The sequence below is a fragment of the Mus pahari genome, chromosome 19 (genome assembly GCF_900095145.1).
Source record: "Mus pahari chromosome 19, PAHARI_EIJ_v1.1, whole genome shotgun sequence".
Lineage (NCBI taxonomy): Eukaryota > Metazoa > Chordata > Mammalia > Rodentia > Muridae > Mus > Mus pahari.
In genome coordinates, this window is record NC_034608.1 from 74,417,190 (window position 1) to 74,439,863 (window position 22,674).

The 22,674-nt window shown below is 35.2% G+C and overlaps 1 pseudogene; it reads right to left on the minus strand.

The window, feature by feature from the left end:
- Window positions 1-3,743: 3,743 nt before the first annotated feature.
- LOC110336266 lies at window positions 3,744-12,289 on the minus strand (annotated as a pseudogene).
- Between the last annotated feature and the right edge of the window lie 10,385 nt (window positions 12,290-22,674).

Genomic DNA, 22,674 nt, shown 5'->3' on the forward strand with positions numbered 1-22,674 from the left:
TCCCCACCCCCCAACCCATCCACCCTCCTCCTGCTTCTATGAGGGTATTCCCCTACACACTCACCCACTCCTGCCTCCCTGCCCTGGCATTCCCCTACACTTGAGCATCAAGCCTTCACAGAACTAAGGTCCTCTCTCCCATTGATGCCAGATAAGGCCATCCTCTGCTACATATTCAGCTGGAGCCATGGGTTCCTCCATGTGTACTCTTTGGTTAGTAATCTTTTATCTGCTTGGGTCTCTCAGAGGACAACAATGCTAGGCTCCTGTCTGTAAGCACACTATAGCATTAGTAATATTATCAGGCCTTGAGGCCTTCCCTTGAGCTGGATCCCAATTTATACCTTTCACTGGACCGCCTTTCCCCCAGGCTCATCTCCATTTTTATCCCTGCAGTTATTTTAGACAGGAACAATTAACAATTAACTCTAGGTTAGAGTTTTTTTGACTGTGAGATGGCAATCTCATCACTCCACTTGACGTCTTGTCTTTCTACTGGTGGAGGTGGACTCTAGAAGTTCCCTCTCCCTACTGTAGGGCATTTTATTTTAGGTTCCTCCCTTTGAGTCCTAAGAGTCTCTCACTTCCCAGGTCTCTGGTACATTCTATAGGGTGCATGATATTTTCCATGTCTATCAATTTATTAGTGTCTGATTGGAAAGCCATGATTCTCTCATATCATCTAGACTTACCTAACTGCTCTGATTATAACATAACTAAAATGTTGAAATATTCATTTATCCAAAATAACAACAGATAATTATAAAACGGTCTTAAACTAATGGATTAACAACATGACTTTTTCTTACCAACTCAGTTTCCCAAATAAAGCTACCAGGCTTCTGAACTCATTTTTGAAAAAAATATGGACACTGATCAACAGTTGTATTCCTAGCTTTCTTAGCTTTGCCTTCCAATCTCTGTAAATATTTCAATGTGGGGACATTAAACTTGTTTCTCATCTACTTATCCAAGACATCAGTTCTGTTCAGATCTCAGGACCTCCCAAATGGCAGTCTGTACAACTGTAGGTTGACTTCAATTATAGTTTGCCCAATCTACCAGAGGGAGGAAAATACACAAGATCTAAAATTTTTTGACAAGTATCAATTATCTCAAAATTATGCATTAGTTTGAATGAAAAATGTCCCCCATAGGTTGATGAATCCCCCAAAGTTAGTGTTAGCACTGTTTAGGAAAGTGAACTAAGGCCTCCACGGAAGTGGGCCACTGGTGGTGCGCACTAAAACTTTCTAAGACAAACTCACTTTCAGCTCACTCTGTACATTCTGAGAGCAAACACAGTAGCCATTTAGATTCCTGCTCCTGCTTGTTATCAAGTCATTCCAATCATGATGGCCTGTGTGCCATGGAAGTGTCAATGAAAATTATCTCCTTAAGTTGGTTTTGCCAGATATTCAATTACAGCAATGAGAAACTTCCAAATTCATTATTTTTTCCTACTCTAGAGATTTTAAAATACAATGTTAATATCAATTAAATTAATTTCCTAGTTAAAAAGCAGATTGATGATATCATTTCCTATAGGAAGATATTATTGTATAGGGTGACCCTATAGGAAGACCAGCAGTCTCAAATAACCTGGACTCCTGAGATATCTCAGATACTAAGCCACAAACCAGGCAGGTGGCAGCCTACACCAGCTGATAGGAGATCGCCCAACACATATACAGCAGTTGACTCCTGGGTCTGGACTCAGTCAGAGAAGATGCACCTAACCTTAAAGAAATTTGATGCCCCAGGGAGTGGGGACGCTTTCTGGAGTGGGGGTTTGGGGGTGAGGATTATCCTCTTGGAGAGTGGTCAAGGAGGTATGGGATGTGGAACCACCAGAGAGTGGACAAGGAAGAGGATAAAGTCTGTACTCTAAAAATGATTAAAGAATATATTTTTTAAAAAGTATGGACAAAAAAAGTGTGCAAGTGTATATTTGCCAATGTGAATCACAAAATAAATATTTGAGAAACATGAAAAAATATATTAATAAAATCAGCACTTTTTCAAATTTTTCATTTACAAAATTATTATAAGCATCTCAATAATATTTTTGCAATAAATACAAGTTGATTATTAGATTTAAATAATGGTACAAATAACCAAAATAATTAAAATAACTTAGCCAAACAAATTCAAACAACTACTCAAAAGACTTGTGTGTTCTTTAACTCAATAGTTACTGGGACAGTTTTCTTATTAAACACGGTGGGTTGATATTCACTGGAGAATGGGCAAATATATCAATTAAAATAATATAATGTAAAACTTTCTCCTATAAAAGGACTTTCATTTCCATGGTCCAATGATTTTTGGATAGTATTATAAAATTACAAAATTAGTTTAGCAGTGATATATATATATATATATATATATATATATATATATATATATATATATATGTTTTCAATAAATGATATTCAAACATTGGACTTTAGAAGGAATCGTTAAACTGAAAAAACAAATACTGACCAAACAAAACAGGGGGATATAGAGTGATAGGAATAGGAGAGAGAGAGAGAGAGAGAGAGAGAGAGAGAGAGAGAGAGAGAGAGAGAGAGAATTTTACTGCTGCAGCTCATCCTGTAGCTGAATGTAGCTGCATAAGCATAATATTAGAGAGGAGGCTATTCTGAGTTATTCTTAGATAATTATTATACAGAGTGACCCCCATGTCACACCAGTACAAATAAGGAAAAGCTTGGCTAGTCTTAACCTAGAAAGCTATAAAATATGTGAATGGATGCCTCTCAAGTGTGTGATAAAAATGCATCTTACTGCTGCTGGCAATATTGTCCCTGACCTCAAGACATTATTGAAGAGAGACCCATTGAATGTTTTAATTTCCTCATAAACTGCTGATCATGATGGTTCAGACGCGCCAGATGGCAGCAGGAGTGATAAATGGTGTTGATGCCTTAGGAGAGACAGACTGCTAAAATTATATTATATTCAGCTGCAATTTTAAAGCAGGCACTATAATTAAAAGAGGTATTCCATAGCAAAATGACACACCCCTTTATTTAATAAAGGGTTCAATGGGGACTATAAAAGTGTGGTTTGTTTTGTTGAAGGTGATCTATTTTATTCTTTCTATTTCATTTCGGTAATTTCCCCAGATAGGACCTCACCTGTGACATTACTAGCAGGCCAGTCACAGATTCTCTAGCTGGGAGCAGATGAGAGAAGACCAGCAAAACATGGATAGATAGATGTTAGACCCAGAGAAGTATAATAGAAAGACTGATTATATCAAAATCATCTAATAAGATGTATTTATTCTAGGGTATGAAGACATGACTCAGTGACTAAGAGCCCTGGGTGCACTTCTAAAGGACTGGTTAGATGGTAAGTTCTCACATAATGCAAGAAAGAACCTTAATAATAATAATAATTATAATAACATAATTTAAGAATAAATATTCAAGAAGCAGAGCTAGCTTCTCTTTGAATCAGTATTTCAAAATATATCCACATTAATTAAAGATACATTTGTTCTGATAAAATATTCTAAAATCTGGAGTCATTCTAAGAGAATGCTGTATATTTCTATTTCTTTTGATGAAATGGTTACAATTTCCATTCAATATTTGTTTGCTTCCCAACAAGTCAATGTAAATTCTTTTTTGTTGTTGCTGTTGTTGTTTCCAAAATAGCCTATTCACTTTTATTAGAAAACAACAAGATGGGAAATGGTTCCTTCCAAACAACTATGGAGGTTTGATAATTTACAAAGAAATTGTAACACTGCAAAGCATGCTTGAGGCAAGACCCTGTCCGTGGTGTGGGGTCTGTTCTCTGAGTGCACTGCAAACCCAACGATACTTCTTGTACTTGTCTTGATGGTCAGCAGAGGACTTGGTGTCATAGAAGAGCTAGCTGATCTCTTCCACGCGCTCCTTCTCAGTACTGTCCTCCCGTTTATCTTTGCCAGCAGGTTGGCTGGGGTCAGCAGCTGCACTGAATACCTCGGAGTGAAGTGGTCTTGGTGCCAATCTCCCCAATGTGGTTCAGTGCCTCCTCATTGATGTTGATGCCTTCCATCTGGGATCGGATCTTAATGAGCTACTTCATCTCTTGTGCTGTATACAGCATAGTCCTGATGATCATCACCCGATCCAGTGGGTCCCATTCTCTACATGGGATGCCTTGTAGAGAAGTGATGTCCTCAGTGCCCCCTGATGATACAGTTGTCTCGGTTGGATGCAAAGATGACAATGGGGGTGATGGAGGACTCTGGGGTTCAGTGTAGGTAGGTAAAGCACTCGATATCCTACATGTGGATCTCATTGACAAAGAGTACCCCAGGGGCCAGCTCTGGTCGATGTATTTGTTCACCACCTTGCTGATCTCCCCTCATGGTTTATCTGTGATCTACCTTTTTTGGCTTCATCAACTGGCCCATCATAGACAGAATATCTTGTTCACCCTGAGGACATGCACTGGCCATGTCCAGGCCATGCAAGGTCACATCCTGTATGATTTCCTTCTTTTTGTGCACATCTCCCTTTGGCAAGGGGATGAACTCTTCAGCTTCAAGGTCAAATTCTGTGGCCTTACTGTCACACCTGCCTTGCCTCTTCATAACTTCACTGTTTGCTTCAATGTGAATCACACTTCTAGCCTCTACCCATTGTAAATTCTTAATTCTTAATTCTTCTCTCAACTTACTGTCTTAGTTTTATTGCATATGAAGGTAATACTTCCAGTCTGGAACCCTGAATGACTGGAGAGGACACTTGGCCCCTGAAGTCAGTACTTCAGTCGCTGCCTTGAGATGAACAAAGCACTAAAGTGTTTCATACAAGCTTGCCATATTCAAAACATCATAAAATGTTCTATAATGTGATCAGTCATACCTTTACTATAATATAAAGAAAAATGTCAGGATTTAAAAGATTTTTTCTTTATTATTGTTATTCAACAAAATAGAACTTTTAAGCTATTCCAATAAGCCACATGTTACAACTCAACCATGGGGTGGTAATAATAATAATAATAATAATAATAATAATAATAATAATAATAATAAATATCTTGTATGTTTTACCTTACAATCTGCCTGAATATGGTGAATTTATTTTACATACATAATTAAAACTATATTTTGAGTGTAGGGGTTCTGATAATGAGCCAAACTGCAAATACATATCACTAATAACTCATCTTAAGAAAAAGAAAGGCTTCAGTTTATTGAATTTTGAAAGCCTTTATTCTTTAGCAGGCATATTGTAAGGTGGGGAAGTCCTCCATCAAATGAAGGTTCCTCTTATTGGTGCACCTGAGGGGACTTAATAGAAACCAGGTGGATAAAATGCAGCAGATTCTTGTTTACAAGAGAAATTCCAGGGATGAGTGCCACAACCAGTATTAGGCTTTAAATTCTATCAGATACTGGCTAGTTCTGCAAGCTTTGGGACACATGCAAGTCAGCATAGTAGATCTAACACTTTGTAGCCATGTTTGTGTTTAGCTTTCTCCTTTGGTAGCATGCAGAGTATCTTACAGGACTATGGCTGGTCTAATCAGTAAGGTTGAAAGATCTAGGTAGCCACCAGCTCAACTTCTCCATGTTTAACATGTTGTGCATCGTCTTAGGTAATAGGGCCTTACCATCAGTTTGTAAAGGTCAACCAATAGCTTGGCATAGGTTAGGTTGTTTGGGGGCTATCACAGGGCTACTTTGGCAGACAACTCAGCTGGTTAACCAATTTTCAGAACTTGGGTCTTCATTTGGCAATGTGAGATACCCAGCTGTAACTCCATTTCATTTCTATTTAGATCATCTTAATCTATGTATATATTTTAGAAAGGTTCTGTTGTATTGCGTTTCCCAAACAACTGGTTAAGTCCCTCAAATGGCCCTTAGTTTTAGCTGTCCTTCCCATACTACCTTCCTTGTGCCTTTTTCTTCACACACCCTGTTTGATTCTAACATTTTAGCACCCCATCACATCAATTCATTCATAGAAATCTATCATTTATCCTCCTAGGAAGATTCATTCCTACCCTAACCACTTACTCTACACCTATCCTCTGTGGTTATATGGATTGCTTATTGACAATTTAACAGCTAACTTCTGCATATAAGTGAATATGTACCATATTTGTCTTTTTATGTTCTAGTTACTTCTTTCAAATTATTTTTAGCTCCAATAATTTACTTGTAGTTTTCACCTTTTTAACAGTTTTGCAATAATCAATGCATAAAAGTACCACAGGTTTGTTTTGCTTTGTTTTGTTTTTTAAATCTCTTCATCTATTGACATCTAGGTTGTTTCTCCTTTCTAGCTATTTTTGAATAGAGCAGCAATGAGCATGGTCGAATAAGAGTCTCTATAGTAGAAAGAAGCAACCTTTGGGTACAGCCTTTGCCCAAGAATAGTGAAGCTAGATATTAAAGTATATCAACTCCACAGTCCTCATGAACTACCAGACTGATTTCCATAGTGCATATTTAAGTTTACACTCCCACAGCAATGGATGAGTGTGCCACTTATACTGTATCATTACAAACATGAGTGGTCACTTGTTTATCTAGCTGTGAGAGATTTTTTATCTTAAAGTAATTTTGATTTCCATTTCCCCTAGGACTAAGAATGTTGAATATTTCTTTACATGCTTCTCAGCCATTTGTATTTTCTCTTGTGACAATAATCTATTTATAGCTGTACCACATTTTAAAATATGGTTACTTATAATCCTTATGTCTATGTTTCTGAGTTCTTTATATAACTTTAGATATTAGCTTTTTGTTGCATGCCTAGTTGGTTAAAAAGTCTTTTATCATTTGGCAAGCTATGACTTTATTTAAATCATGCTGTACTTATACAGAAGATTTTTAGTTTTATTTAGTAATTGTTCTTGGTGCCACTGCAATCAGTATTATTTTCAGAAAGTCATTTCTGTGCCAATAAGGTCAAGACAGTTCCCTACTTTTTCTCCTATCAGATGCATGTGCATGTGTATTCTCTTCAATGTATCTGCCCTTATGTTGATCTCTTTGATTCAATTGAAGCTGTGGAAAAAAAATAACACTGTACTGCTAAAGGAAATGAACAAGCAAATTATATTCTTTGGTAAGGCTCATTACATTCTACTACACCACTACACCTCTCTCATCAAAGAGGCTTTTTTGCCGTACATGGGGGACCACAACTGGACAACGTGCATAGAGTAAGAGACACTGGGACACTATGTCCTGAATGGGATGTCTCCATCAATTCCCTCCATTTACAGATCAGGGAACCCTGAGAAAGGTGAGGTGGAATGATTGTAAGACCAGAGAGGAAGGCGAACACCATGGAAACAGCAGAGCCCCAGCACCTGTGCATTCACAGATACTGTGACAGCATGCACTGAGCCTACAGAGATCAGAACCTGATGTTGTACATGAGATGAGACTGGAAATAGTTATAGACCCTCCACCCTTAACCCAATTGATAAGCACTTGCACGTAAAAAAAAAAAATAGTTTTCTTCAATTAAGTCTTACTAGGGACACAAATTGCTCTTAAGTCCAGACCCTATGCCTACCAGTAGATGGCCATTACAAACTGTTGTTGTTTTTGTTGTTGTTGTTGTTTTGTGGTGGTTTTGTTTGTTTGTTTGTTTGTTTGGGGGGTGTGTGTGTATGTGTGTGTTTGTATCTCATAATACTTTGTCTGGGCATGTTTCTCTGTTCTTACCTGTATATATTATTGACTCAAATTCTGTATTTGTATTTATTTCAAAGCAGTATCATCAACTCTTTATTGTGGGAGATGTGGAAGTTGGACTTTGAAGGAAAAAGTGGGATGAAGAGAGAGGCTCCATAGGCTCCTGCTACTCTGTGAAGAGTCCTGATCTGCTGCATGTTATATCCAAGTTGGTTCCTGGGACACTGTTGAGACAGCTGAAAGGCACCAAGGCAAAGGACACGGCTGCTTTGCCTGTTTTCATAGAAGTCCTCACAGGTGACTCCTGAGTTACCTCATCAGGTCAGGATTTCATTGGAGAAGGGTGACAATGTGTCAAGATAGTACAGACCAACAAACAGCTTGAGATTGATTCAGTCACTGTATGTAAGATTAAGGGGTAGGCAATAAACTCATATCTGCACCCTGATGCTGGTCTCAGGATTCAGATTTCCTGGGATTTGTTAAGTGACTCTGTTGCCTCTCGACCAGCCATCACCAGTCCTGTTCCAACACCTTATGTTAAAGTTAACTGTTCTTGGAAACTGAGTATGCTGCTTGAAGTCAAAAATCATTGTTTTCCCTCTTCTATATGTTTAATAAAATAAAAACGTAAAATATTGTATCTCTATTCATTAGCATAATATAAATACACAGTTATTACTAGACTTAATGAGAACCTGATATACTAGAAAATGATTATTGCAAGCTTTTATATCCCTTATAACAAAGGAGATATTTATAATTATTCATGCTTTTAATAATCTTTAAAACTTTCCATCACTTGAACTGTAAACTCCCTGAAGTTGTATCACCCAAAAGAGGTATGGTACCCAAAAAACAACACATCCGTAATAATGGCTAGCTGAATGTGTAATGAATTTATATTTTTCATTTGAGACACTCTCTGGAGGACTTCAGTCCTGGAGGAACTGCTTATATCCTGTTTCATCTCCATTCCTGGCACCTCGGGAGGCTCAGCTGTTTTCCTGAGACCTCATCCAGTGTCTGACTTAGTGAGGAGAATCTTCTTGCCAATTTTTAATCTAAAGACAATAGCATTCTTTGGTATGATTATTTTGGCCATTCTATTTTCAGAATGCAACCTAGCTCTTAAGAGTTAAAGTATTATTAGTATCTTGAGGAAAACAGGCAGAAAATTACATCTATTTTCACCGAATTGTGTTTAATTTATTCTCATTTCTTTGCTATGTTTCAAAAAATATTTCTAATTTTTCTTCAATAGTTTCACAGCAGTAGGTAGTTTTATACTGAGTAATATTAGAGAGAGTGTAGAAATTAACATATTTCATAATTTTAAAAAGATAAGACAAACACGGAATGTAAAATGAGAATTAAAGAAAGAAGAAAGAAAGAAAGAAAGAAAGAAAGAAAGAAAGAAAGAAAGAAAGAAAGAGTTGTCCTATCATTTGTGGTCCTTTCTCATTAGAGTTATCCAGGTTCTTATAAAGATACCTGTTTTCGAAATTAAAGTATTGTTGCCATGGTGACATACATTTTATAAATCATGTACAAGGGCTGTCTTTATTTCCACTGTGCATGGAAATCATAAAGAAGATTATTAAAATGAAGTCACAGACTCTGAAGTACAGTCTGGAAAAATGAGGCATTAAACATGAAAAGCAATATTTCAAAAGAACCCATGAAGATCTCTTTAGTCTATCTAGTAGCCTTGGGGTCATTCAGTGAAACTTTGCATAGCTTTTGGAGTTTTTCTTGAAAGATAATATGTTTATGACTGATGATGAATTGTTCATTGATATTTGAAAGTACTGTCAGTTTATCAATGTGACTTGGGATTATTTTCTTTCACTGGGGATAATGGACTGGAATATCTGTGTATGTATTTCAAAAGCAATATATCCTATAAGGAATGCAGGTACATTTTCTCTTAATCTCTACTGGGTTTTTTCATACACACGTGTAGTCTATTCATCTTCGTTTTTTAAAATGGATATTTTATTTACTTGCATTTCAAATGTTATCCCCTTTCCTGGTTTTCCCTCTGCAAACCCCCTATCATATTTCTTTAATAGGTAAAAAAAAAAATCTTTACTCACTTTATAGTCAATTTTTTTCTGACTCGCCCAAGTTAAACACAAACCATGCGGAAGAATTATGTAACATACCATAATTTCACAGTGATTTTCTTCTATATGCTTATGTATCTCTAATCTATTTTTGTTTGTTTTTTTACTGTGCTCATAAGAGTGCCATGTTTCAGTTGACAGATATTAGGTTCTGTTGGGAAAGCCTGAACAGCTTCAGAGAGGAGCCCCTGCAAAATCAATAGCAAGATTGTCTTCCTTTAAGAACTTTCATCAGAGGCCTTGGTACAATTAATTACTGTAACTGGTGACATAGGCTCTCTTTCTGGAACCATCTCAATTAGAGTCTTTTGCTCTGGATCTATTTTCAGCCCTGTATTCTGTAGAATATAGGCTCCAAATACATTGATAGAAACCAGTGTAACTGACCAAATTATAGATAAGATACCACAAAAATTTTAGACCAAGATAATTATTGTAAAAAACCTATTAGTGATGCTTGTTTATAATATTAATTTTTATCTAGGGAGCCTCATCATATTGTGGGTACCATGTAGTTTAACAATGCCAACTTTCAAAAGTAACAACCACAGTATAGCAACCACCTCCATTGTTGAATTATATGGTAGTCACTAGGAATGATGACTAACTTACTAGGCTAACTATTTACTCACAAAGAGGAAAGACATTACTAGCTTCAACTGTGTCAGTTCTCCATGATTAGTCTTATCTCTTAGTAGACTAAAGGCAGGTAACCTGCAGCTAACTACCAACATGTTCTAAAGGCAAATTACCTCACTCCTCCCACTCTTGGACTGGTTTTAGTGTAATGAGATTTGTTAGGTACCATGAGATGCACTATTTTTTCACATAGAAAAAGAAGTACACAATCAATAAAGAAAATGCTTTGCAAGGAAGTTCTTTGAAGATGATAAGCATTATTCCTTTCTTCATAAAAAAGTGTAACATAAGAGAATAGAGATTCTGTAACATAACTGACTAAAGTAGCCTAATGATTGTATTCTCATTGGACTTCACCAGCCTAATAATGCTGAAGATGCTCTCATACAGTAATTGATAGCCACATAGGACAATTCTCTAATTCTTGGGCTAGATTGTCAATTTGAGGTCAGTACTTTGGTTACTTGGCAAAAATCATTTTTCCTTGATTGTGCAGAATAAGACTCATGATCACGTCTTGAACAGGTAGATGTATGATATATCTGAGGATCTTAGATGCCAAGTTATTAGACTTAGGTACTGTGTCCTAGTGAAACAACATTTATGTTTCTATACCCCAGACTTTTTCCAATTATGATTGAATCTGAAATAAGGGGATGTTCTGAAGGTAACATTGCCTATGGGGTTGAAATATGATAACAAAGAAAATTCATTTCAAGGCAGAAACATAAAAGAATCAGTATTTGTATACTGGTATTTGAATTTTGCAAGGATACTCAGGTGTTTCTCTTGACCTTCAGGCCACCCAAGTTTATTACTTTTGAACAATTGTGACATTGCCAAAGTTTCCTTTTGCTGGAATTCAGTGTCTGGTGTCCAAATGACTTTCATTAGCTAAATAGGCGTGATACCTGGTAAGTTGTAATTTCCGGTGTCATTTTGCTTATTATGATCTAAATTTCCTAATTCTGAGGCAGGAGCTAGTAAGGTCTCCATAGATATTAAATGTAATAGACCTATAATTAAAATTTGTCCATACCTGTTGTAGTTTTAACAGGGATCTACAGAGAAAAATTAAGTATTATAATGGCCAAATATGAATAACTAAAAATGAACAAGAGGGATATTTCTGTGATTTGCAAAACCATACTGACCAGATAAAAGAGGGGTATGATCTACATGAGTGGAACTAGTTTAGCTCTTCTCCTAGCATAGCTCTTAGGGAATCCATTTTAAGGAATCATTACACTTTCATTTGTTCTTGTAATTCAGCTCATAGTAAAAGATTATTAGGAATAGCTGATTTTTTTAAAAGAATGCCTTCATCTATTTCTGGAATGATCCCATAGAAAAGGAGTCAACTAAAATCAACTTCAGCTACATTTTTGTAGCCATAAGGAACAAAGAAATCTTAATATTATTAAAAGCAAGCAAGATCCTGCAAGATTGCTAAGTAATATCAACAAAGTAACTTACAAATGTGGTCACGGTCACTAGCCAACACATCCTGATATCAGAGATGGAGGAGGGACTGTTGTGTTACAATTCTCTCTGAGATTAAAACCTTCTACACTGCAGAAAACTTCATTAAGACAGAAAGTAGACAGCACAAATAAGTTTCTGGAAGTCTTTGAAACTGGCCAATTTCACCTTCCCAAGAATATATAAACAGGAGAAACTACTGGGGGTCACTCTCGGATCAGTCCAACTACAAAGACTCTCATACATGCCCAGCTTCCTGGGAGAAACAGGGAACCCTATAACAGTCAAGCAGTCAGATAGAAGTAAAGGTCATCAGAGCTTCCTGGAAGGCATTCAGAGCAACTGAGTTACCTGCAAAGACACCCATCACCCTGAAGGTTGTTTAATGTGTCCCAGTCTACAGTTTTGGAGCTACCATCAATCCTGAGGTGGGTTTTGGCTATGCAGTTGTCTTGACTTATATCTATTTCTATAAGTAACTTGTCATTCTGATTCCTTTAAGCAACTCCAAAAATATTCATTGATTCACCATTGAACTTTGATGGAATTTGAACTTCGTAGCGTCATAGTATTAGGTGTGTGTGTGTGTGTGTGTGTGTGTGTGTGTGTTTCTCCTCAGGAAAAGTCTTGTCACACAACAGCAGGGAGAATCAAGTTTACAACCAGCACTATCTGATGGGTAGGGGAAAATAAAATACAGTGTAATTATCTTTTTATTGGTTTAATCCATTATGATTCACAAAAACTAACTAATTTCACAATCATTTCTTCAACCTTTGTCTACTTTCTTCCACAGTCCTCAAAACTCCTAGACAAGGAAGTTCAATGGCTTTTGTCTTTCTTGGAAATATTTTTCCCTCTCAAGAGTCTTTTCTTATTTTTCCTTTTTTTATTTTTTTTTAACTGACCCCTTAATCAATCTTGGTTTTGCCTTGTTGACACTTAGAAGTGTTTTAGTTTTCAGCCTTCACTGGACTGAGACAAAAACATTTGTGATGTCGAGCATAGGTCGGTGACTACATCACTCTAATACACCACGTCTTTCAGTAATACACAACTAGAATGAAAAGGTTTAGTTATGTTAGTTTATCAAACAGGGAAAGGACAGTTGTTTTAAGTCTCGCAAGACTCTTTCATAACTATGTAGTGCACGGGAATGGTGGTCCAACGTCTGGAATGCATTGGTGTCTTTGGGACACAGTTAGAAACTATTGTTAGAAACATCTGAGGCCAAGTTCTTCTAATAGTACTCTGTCCAATTAAGGTGACACTGTTAGACCCATTGTCTTTGATGTTATCAGTCAAATTACTTTACTGCAGCTTTAGCTCCTTTTCTGTCCTTTATAATGAGTCTTCATGATTTGTCCCATTCTTGAGCTGGTGTATCTACATTTCATTCTGGGGAGAAACACGAGGCACTTGTGATACTTTGTTGAGGGAGTACTATGTGACTTTTTGAAATCCTCAGAAGGTTTTATTTGTTTGTTTGTTTGGTTGGTTTTGTTTGTTTGTTTTGTTTTGTTTTGTTGGTAGTTTGTCATGGATGTCATTATGGGTAACAAGAAAACCTGAGTGAGTTACAAGAAGCAATGAAATCCCTGTTATTTAAATAAGGAACTCGCTATATTTCCAATTATTGACTTGTCTATTTTCAGAGTATATTATTAATACATTTCCAATGACCCTAAGTCTGTAAACATGAAGCAAATAGTTGTTGATGTAAACTGAACATATTTTATGAGTAGTTCCAAATATCTCCATCTCTGAGCCCTCTAAGAGTTCATCACAACTGTGGATTATGATAAATACATTATATATAGAGTAGTTCAGTAGTAGAGATGAACAGTATGCATACAAATTTTGAATTTCATAGAAAAAGTTATAATCAAGATAATATACTTAACAGAACTATTCAAGCTGTGTCTCTAGTTGCATATGTAGCAGAGGATGGCCTAGTTGGCCATCAATGGGAGTAGAGGCCCTTGGTCTTGTGAAGATCATATGTCCCAGTATAGGGGAATGCCAGAGCCAGGAAGCAGGAGTGGGTGGGTTGGGGAGCAGGGTGGGGGGAGGGTATAGGGGGCTTTGGGGATAGCATTTGAAATGTAAATGAAGAAAATATCTAATAAAAAATGTCTAAACATAAAAAGAAAAAAATAGAAAAAAAGCACTGAGACAAAGACTTTAAGGTTTATCAGTTTAAAAATATTGCCAGAAGTCTGTCGACACATAGCTTTTCACAGGCTTTCTGGAAACTAAGTTATTTTCAGGTAATTCTTTCAGGTCTTTTTGTTTGGTTTGGTTTGATTTGGTTTGGTTTGGTTTGGTTTGGTTTGGTTTTTGTTTTGTTTTGTTTATGTTTTTGTTTATGTTCCTCTTTGAGTGTGCATGAGAAAGACAGGGAGAGACTGACAGAGATTTGTAGACTTTTTTGTGGGAATTTAATAACAGAAATGATAGAGGCAGGACTGTCAGTTTCAGTCTATCCAAAAATGCACGTGAAATATCCTCCTTTTCTGCACCGATAGTGAAGGCAAACTTGATATATAAATGTGGAAATTAAGTTTAGCAAAGTATTGGAAACCAAGTTCTCGAAGAAATATTCCTTGAACATGTTAGCACTTTACTATCTGTTTATTGGTAGGAAACAAATAGTTATCCTGAGTTGTTTCTTCATTAAGTGTTTTATCTGCTAGGAATGCTAAAAAAGTCTATTTAGTTTCCTTCAAAACTTAATTTTGCCAGCTTGAAAGCAATATATAGAGGGATAAGAATGATTGAGTTAATTACATAAACTTAAGTACCCCCCGAAAGTCACACTTGAGTAGACTCAATAAAGCCCAAATACCTGGTTAGAAATTGAAGATTGTAGAGTTGGAATTTTGTATATATAGATGCAAATTATCATGAACTAGTTTCAGTCTCATAACATCACCCGTTTTCTATGTTTGTATCTGACCTGGCATCCTTGTGATTATTACTATAATCCTATGGAATGAATTAGCTTAAAAGATCACTTGTTTCTACAAAGACACACATGAAAACCATCAACGGAAAACATGTGACATTGACATCAAAAGTTTCGTATTAACCTTCCTCCCTGGCATTTTTATAAATGCATTTAGTAAATGTCTATATTTATTATTTTATATTATTTTGATAAACCTTCATGAAACCATGAACATGGTAAAATATGTTATTTCAGACAACTAAATCCATGTTTCTGGGCTATTATAATAAATATTTATCTCAGTAATAAAGTATTGCATTTTCCCTGTAAGGAGGGCTCTGAATTTTATATCAATTATGCCATAGTTATATGTCAGTAAATGATACTTGTATGTTGCTTTTGTTTGATTTACATATTTGTATTTATACATATGTAATGTGTATAATTTTGCCACTATCTCCAAATAAATATGTTAAATAAATAAATAAATAAATAAATAGAATAAAAATGTTTTTAACTATGGGTGCTATGGTTAAAAACAGTGTGGCTCCAATTTTGTCATCTTTCCTTTAACTCAAGTCCTCTGCAGTGTAGATCTTTTGAACTCAGCTAATGATGCGGTGTGCTTGCTTTGACTTCAGCTTTAGCCCAGTATCCTGCATTAAATAATGGGTGCTAGTTCATGGAAAAAGGTACCAGAGTAATAGGACGTTCGTTCACATTGGCCATTACTGGTTTTATTTGTTTCAATTATTATGCATGAATCACCAGACAAATAGAGACACAGCAAGCATGGCTTTTAGTATACTTCAGTTGGTAGAGCACTAACCCAACATTGGTAATGCAATGGGTTTGATGCCAAATATGATATTAACTGGGTTTGTTGGCCTATACTTTAAATTCTTGTGGTCTTATAGTAAAAGCAGAAAGATCTACATTCAGCTGCATCCTCAGTTGCATGGCAGATAAAGGCTAATAATATAGATTTCATGAAGCATGATCGTGCTCAAAACCAAAAAAAATGACATGGAAATCAGAGCAATGAAAAACCCACACAGTACCTGGCCTGAAAAAGCAAAAATTATTATAATTATTTAACAGGATAATTTATCAGATTATTAATGATATCTTTGGTTCTAATATATAATATACATATATGATTTCATTATTAATATGTATTATGTTGGATGTTACTGCCTATATATTTAGAAACTAATATAATGTATATTTATTCATATGTATTAGATAATTTGTATATTACTATATAATATATTTTATATATAGTAATATATCTATATATTTATATATATAATATAGAATATATAATTTTATACAATATGTATTTTTGTATATCACATAATATAACATAGTATATGTACATTTTATGTAATATATATGTTATATAATATAAAAAGCAAGAATATATTATATACTAATATATGAAAATATATAAATATAATATATATTTATACTATATAGGTACTAAATATATGAAGTAATTTTCAAATATAATGTATATACACACATGTTTGTATATATAAATATAAATATATATAATGTTTATTTCTAATGTGTGTGTATCCTTGCCATAACTTACATTTATATTTGAAGGTTTTATATTCTTTGTAAAGCACATGTAACTTTAATTTTATTTTGTCAATCTAGAGATTATTTAGAAAATTGTATGAACTTCTATGTCTCTGTATAATTTGCAAATTTTATATTAAAGTGGTTGATTTTATTTTCTGTAAATTCACCATTAATAAATTCTCAGGTAAATTATATACCCTTTATTCTTTTAAGTCTTAATAGATAATTGTTATTTAGTTTAGGTTTTATCATATGATAATCATTTTTGAAATATATGTCAAATTCTTCTATATTTTACCATTAAAAATGAATAAAAACTTACTTTTAAACAATAATTCCTTTTCATATTCCTAATATTTTGGTTTCTGAAATGTATATGGTATTGTTCTTAAAAAGAACTGTTGTTACCTCACTTTATTTTATCTATCTTATTCCTCTCTTTATTTATTTATCCAGTTACCTACTCGCTGTTGATGTCTTTCTGTTACAACAGCCTATAACAAGCACCAAGCTGTGATTTCTCATAAGGTTCTTAACATCTCTTTGAAACAAATTTACTGTTCTTAAGGTCAAAATATCAGCTTATGCCCTCTGCAGGACTGAAAGATTTTATCTATCTATCTATCTATCTATCTATCTATCTATCTATCTATCTATCCATCTGTCTATCTATCTATCTATCTTATTACTGAGCTTCTAAGGCTGACCATAATCTTTGACATCTTTTTTTGTTCTCAGTCTTCAAAGTCAGTAGCATACTCTCTTATTCCTTCTCTTTGTCTCTCACTTTTGCTCCCATTTTTATTTTCAAGTATACTCCATTTAGATATTACCTTCTTGGTTACTCTTATAAAGGTCTTGTGATTGTAGTACTTCTGCATAAAGTAGAATAATATCTCTGTTTACTGATCCTTATAGAACTTTGCTACAGTTTTTTATTCCTTTGTCAATGAAGGTAATAATATACTTGCAGATTTCAAAGATAAGAATAATTGAAGGGCCTTTGTTGTGTTTGAGAAATACAAATCTAATAAAGATACATATTTTATCTTCTTTGAGATCATTGTCCTCTGAGTTTAAAAATATGAATTTGCACCTCTTGTGTGTTTTGAATTCTGCCTATATATTTAGCAATGTGGATGTTTAAAAAAAATGCTCTGGTATTTTCCTCTTTTTTCTGCACTTATTCTTATTGTTGAAGCTAGACTTAGTGGTCAACTTGACCATCTTTGAAAGAGGCAAAGAAATTATTTTAGAAATTATGTGCATTAGATTATCCTGTGACCATTTTTTTCTTTTTCTATTTTTTAATTATTTTATTAGAGATTTTCTTCATTTACATTTCAACTGCTATCCTGAATGTCCCCTATACCCTCCCCCTGCCCTGTTCCCCTGCCCACTCACTCCCACTTCTTGGCCCTGGCGTTTCCCTATATGGAGCATATAAAGTTTGCAAGACCAAAGGGCCTCTCTTCCCAATGATGGCTGACTAGCCCATCTTCTGCTGTATATGCAACTAGAGACACGAGTTCTGGGGGTACTGNNTAGTTCATATTGTTGTTCCACCTATAGGGTTGCAGACCCCTTCAGTTCCTTGGGTAATTTCTCTAGCTCCTCCTTTGGGGTCTCTGTATTCTAGCCTACAGATGACTGTGGGCATCCACTTCTATATTTACCAGGCACTGGCATAGCCTCACAAGAGATAGCTATATCAGTGTCCTTTCGGCAAGATCTTGCTGGCATATGCAATAGTGTCTGTGTTTGGTGGCTGATTATGGGATTTGGTATTTAATGCAGAAGAGCCTGAGCCACTGTATATGGTGCCACCCTTGAGCCTATGTGCATGCACTGAATATGGAAGCTAGTTAAACAAGCCAGGGGATCCAGCTAGTATGGAGTATAACAAACCTTTTCCTCCCTGAACTGCCATTGGCTATGTTCTTTATCACAGTGAGAGTAAAGCAAACTGAGGCAGAAACTGGATTCAGAGAGTGGGCATTGCAGTGCTGGACCTGACCATGACTGCCTTGGGCAGTTTATGGGATGGAGAGGAGGATTGGATATCTGGGCGCTGGAAGGACCATTCAACACTCAGATATTAAGAAGCTAGCTGTCTGGTAGAGCTTTGGAGATAATGTCAAGAGAAATGCAGAAATAAGAGGCATGGCTTCAGAAATTTTAAAGGGAAGTTTAAAAATCTGTCAGAGTTTCTATTGGAGCCATTTGTGTAATAGTTTTAATTAACTATATGTCATTTCTGTTTTCTGTGGATGAAGAATCAGCTATGAGTAACAAGGTACCTGAACTACTGTGGTAGTTTGAAAAACAATAGCTTCCATAGGTTTATATATTTGAATACTTAGTTCCCAGGTAGTGTAACATATTGGGAAGTGATTAGAAGGTTTTGACTTGATGCAGGAGTTATGTCACTAGCAATTGGTTTTGAGGTTTCAGAAAGCCCCATCCTCTCTTCCTGGAACTTACAACTAGTAATCAATCTTGCTCCTTTACCAACTTCTTCTCTCTACCATAAGCCCCACCCCAACCCTTGATATCAAAAAAACTTCTAAAACTGTAAGCAAGCTCCCAATTAAATGTTTTATTTTAAAAGTTGTCTTTGGTCTTATCTCGTCACAGCAATAGAACAGTAACTAAAGTAGCTACTAATGTAAAGAGCTTACACTACAGGAGTAATCAATTCTGGTTATCTGTAACTGAACAATCTGCTGTGACTAATGTGTGGCCAGCCACTCCCCTCCCCTTGTCGATTCACACAGATGAACACATGAGTGTACATCAACTAAAATAAGAAACAAAGCCTAGAAAACGATAACTGACTTTTCCACATTTGTGTAATTCCTGACAAGTTTATATGTTCATTCCATTCCATTTTATTTCATCCCATTCCATCTCACACCATTGTTTCATTAGCTATAAATAATATAAATCATACAATATTTGAGAAATAGTATTAGATAATGTACAAGAAAAATATTAAGTACTCAGCTCACACATAAAGGTTCTTGTTATTTTTATCAAAACTTTTTAAATTACCACAATGTTAACTTTTAATATGCTCAAAAACCTCTGACAAAGCAAAGTATAAACTTGTTAAATATTAACAAAGTGAGCAAGGAAGTGATTGAACTAATAAAACGTATCCTTATGTAGATTTATTACATAGGACTTGTTAATGTTTGTGGTACATTTTAATGTTTTTACAATTGAATCCATTGTCTGGTAAACCTGTGCTGTATTTTGTAAATAGGAGAGATACTTTAGATAAAATGACCATGAAAAGATAATTTTAGAAAAAGTTGACATCCTTTTTCTGAAAATGAATTTTGGAATTGGTCATTTCTGAAGTAGTTGTGATTTTAAACAGGTCTTGGGGTTGAACTGTAGCTTAGGGGCAGACTGCTGGTGAACTGTGTGCCAAGTCCTGTATTTAGCCCCTAAGTTTGTAAAAAATTAAATAATGGAATAAACTTGATATCAAATGTGAAGATAAGTGATGATCTGTATTTAAATTTCACAATTATGTAAGAAATTATTACAAACATTTTGCTTAAATAATACAAATAAAATACTAAACTGAGAAGTCAGAAATCATTCCCTTAAATTATCAACTGAGTCCAACAGTTTCTTCTGTCTTGTTATTCCTCAATAAGGTTCCTCTAATTATATTTAATATTCACAGTACATGTATGAGTGTCTGTATGTAATTATGTATATGTGAGTGTGGGTGCCAGTGGAGGTAATGGATCTGATGGGGTTGAGGTTACAGCCAGTTGTGACCTGCCTAAGTCAAGGGTGTTCATAAATGAACTCTGATCTTCCATAGGAGCAGAAACTGCTCTTGGAACCTGGGCCATTTCTCCCGCCCACTAGTGACAGTATTCTTACTTGTAGAATCTAGAGCAATATTTTTGTTTTAAAGTAAACTGATGATAATTAAGATTGCTTCCATCTGTTAACCTCTAGATAACTTTGATATGTAATATGTAATATTCCTAGGTTTTGAGTACGATCCCTTTTGTTGGAATCCAGTGACGTGGTTACAAGCTTCAATACCCCATAACAGGGGGGAAAAAAAAGAAGGGGGGAATAGAAAAGACAGTATTTTATGAATAAGCCTTTGTATTAGTTCAATTTAAAATTATAAAAGTAAATTACTTGGCAACGTATTTTGAATAACCACATTTTCATAACTGTGATATAAGTAAAATCAAATAAAGATATGTATATAGATTAATACATCATCAGTCACTCAATGATCACACTTAAATACTCAAAGATATTATTATCAATCCATTTTCACATGAGTAATTATTCAGTGTCTTGTCTTCTTAATACAAAAGTAGATGCTATGAGATCATGTAATATAAAAATAAAGTTATATTGGCCCCTCGGTATTCTTAAAACAGAAACAGTATACAAAGGTTGAGAACACAGTCTTCAAAACAGATTTCCTATACTAACAACTTATATCTTCACATAAATGTTTCCCTACTAAAAGCTGTATATTTTCTAAAATTTGGTTTAAGAGCAAAAACAAAGTTATTTTTGTAAATTGATGCCACATTTGTACATGAATTTTGTGCTTTTACGGGGAGTTGGTGTTAATCATGGTTGTTATAACTGGTGAGAGACAAGAAATTCGGGAGGATGTTAACTTGTAGACAATATTAATTCTAGCATTCTGAGTTTTATAGGCATAAGGTCGAGCAAAAATGATTTGAAAGAATATACTTAGTAGATGCTAATCTGGTGGCCATTTTTTCAACTCAGGATGAGGTTTGGAAAAATGAAGAGTGAGAGAGGGAAACAAACTTATCGGACCAGATGGACGCTGCCTGGGATTCACTACTGTGGGAGATGTGCTTGGGCTAAGGATGCAGACAGTTCAAAGCCAGCATTTTAAGGCAAGTTTAGAAAGTTGGGTTGTAGTTTTGAGAGCTATTTGCAGACTAGAAAGATGGTTTTGAATGTCACTTGACTTTATTGAGGTCTTGAGGAGTAAAAAAAAATTGAGAAGTAGAAATCTCAAAATATGAAAGAAGGCCCAGAGATATTTTGCTGAGTAAAAGAATTAGAAAAACTATAAAAGAGTGAATAATTTCTTTGTGGACCTCTCACTACCAAAAATGTTAGCAAGATAAAACTGAGAAGCCAGTGCAGTGGAAAAAAGAAGAAAGAACATAAAACAGAAAAAAAAAAAAAAGAAAAGAAATTAGTATCATGACTAGAAACACTTTTTATTATAGAATTAAAACACAAAAACAAGAAAGAAAAATTATAAAAATATGAATAGCAGAGAAAAATTCAAAAAAGAATCTGGAGAGATATAGCAAGTAAATTTCAAGCACCTGTTAAAATAGGCAAAATCAACATTTATTATAATTTACGTTAAATTCATAGATGGCTGATCAAATGTGGTCTACCTGATCTCATTCTCCCGTTGTGTCTTAACAGACACTACAATCACATTTGAGAAGAGAGGCAACTAAGGCAGGGAAGTGTTGCAAAGCTGACTTCTGACCAAAATAGACATAGTGGAATATGCATTTCAACATATATGAAATAATAGCCCACTAATTTTAAAATAATGAATGTCCCAGAGAAGAACTATTTCCCACGAATTAACACAACTTCATGAAGTTTTAAAATGTGTTGTCATACAAAGGCTTTAAACATATTGCATTTAACCTTGTAATTACTGTGTTCTCTAGATCAGGGACTGAAGAGAGTTTCATGTAGTTGATTTTGGGAAACAGCAAGCATAGGAATTGACTACTTCTTTGTTTGCTGTTGTTTGGGTTTCGCTGTTGTTTTTCTTTCTTTAAATTTTTGTTTCTATTTTTTGAGAAAGTCATACAGTAGTATTTCCCTCCAAGGCATCTCATGTTATTACCTGCAGTCCCTGACATCATCTTCCTCAATTATTATCAGAGACATGCAGAGATAGGGAGAGAGATAAAGAACAAGAGTGAGAAAACGAGAGAGTGAGAGTTAAAGAGAAAGCAAGAGAGCGAGAGCAAGAGGGGGGGGGGTGAGAGAACCTCTGAGTCAATTTAATGCTGCTCATGTGTGTGTGTCTGTGTGTGTGTCTGTGTGTGTGTCTGTATGTGTGTGTGTATGTGTGTGTATGTGTCTGTGTGTGTCTGTGTGTGTGTATGTGTCTGTGTGTGTCTGTGTGTGTGTGTATGTGT